Below are 1,892 nucleotides of genomic sequence, written 5' to 3'. Positions count from 1 at the left end.
TAAATCATGCACACGATTTATAAATCAAGGGAATGAATCAGTAAATCATGCACACGATTTATAAATCAAGGGAACGAATCAGTAAATCATGCACACGATTTATAAATTGAGGGAATGAATCAGTAAATCATGCACACGATTTATAAATCAAGGGAATGAATCAGTAAATCATGCACACGATTTATAAATTGAGGGAATGAATCAGTAAATCATGCACACGATTTATAAATCAAGGGAATGAATCAGTAAATCATGCACACGATTTATAAATTGAGGGAATGAATCAGTAAATCATGCACACGATTTATAAATCAAGGGAACGAATCAGTAAATCATGCACACGATTTATAAATTGAGGGAACGAATCAGTAAATCATGCACACGATTTATAAATCAAGGGAACGAATCAGTAAATCATGCACACGATTTATAAATTGAGGGAATGAATCAGTAAATCATGCACACGATTTATAAATCAAGGGAACGAATCAGTAAATCATGCACACGATTTATAAATCGAGGGAACGAATCAGTAAATCAAGGGAACGAATCAGTAAATCATGCACACGATTTATAAATTGAGGGAATGAATCAGTAAATCATGCACACGATTTATAAATCAAGGGAACGAATCAGTAAATCATGCACACGATTTATAAATCGAGGGAACGAATCAGTAAATCATGCACACGATTTATAAATCAAGGGAATGAATCAGTAAATCATGCACACGATTTATAAATCAAGGGAACGAATCAGTAAATCATGCACACGATTTATAAATTGAGGGAATGAATCAGTAAATCATGCACACGATTTATAAATCAAGGGAACGAATCAGTAAATCATGCACACGATTTATAAATCGAGGGAACAAATCAGTAAATCATGCACACGATTTATAAATTGAGGGAATGAATCAGTAAATCATGCACACGATTTATAAATCAAGGGAACGAATCAGTAAATCATGCACACGATTTATAAATTGAGGGAATGAATCAGTAAATCATGCACACGATTTATAAATCAAGGGAACGAATCAGTAAATCATGCACACGATTTATAAATTGAGGGAATGAATCAGTAAATCATGCACAGGACTTATAAATCAAGGGAACGAATCAGTAAATCGTGCACACGATTTAGTAAATCAAGGGAACAAATCAGTAAATCATGTGCACGATTTATGAATCGAGGGAACAAATCAGTAAATCGTGCCCACGATTTATAAATTGAGGGAACGAATCAGTAAATCATGTGCATGATTTATAAATCGAGGGAACGAATCAATAAATCATGTGCATGATTTAGTAAATCGAGGGAACGAATCAGTAAATCATGTGCATGATTTATAAATCGAGGAAATGAATTACTAAATCGTGCCCACGATTTATAAATCGAGGGAACGAATCAGTAAATCATGCCCATGATTTATAAATCGAGTCCCATACATGACATTTCTTGCATGTCGTGTGGGGCTCTGTACAATGCTAACAGTAGTTGGTGAGATCACAGGTCACTGGTGAATCGTGTGAACAACACAGAATGAACACATTAATGAAACATGACATCACATCACTGACCAATGCTGTCAGGTTTGAAAGTAACTTAAAATAGCCTATCAAAACAGAAATGTATGAATGTGTGATTTAAAGTCTAAAAATGGAAGTAACTTTCATAGAATCATTCCAGATGTGACATAATCCAAACATTTATTTGGCAAAGTTATACTTTTTTTTGACTGGTTGGCTTGCTCCAAAAATAATTTATATGCAATATCAGTTATTTATTAAATAGTACTAACTTATAAACTAGTATAAGTAATAATAGTTAATAAAAAAAAAATAAAAAAAACATTTAATTCTTGGGTTGCATTATACATAATATCA

Source organism: Megalobrama amblycephala, linkage group LG20 (genome assembly GCF_018812025.1).
Source record: "Megalobrama amblycephala isolate DHTTF-2021 linkage group LG20, ASM1881202v1, whole genome shotgun sequence".
Lineage (NCBI taxonomy): Eukaryota > Metazoa > Chordata > Actinopteri > Cypriniformes > Xenocyprididae > Megalobrama > Megalobrama amblycephala.
Note: the sequence above shows the minus strand (reverse complement) of the source record.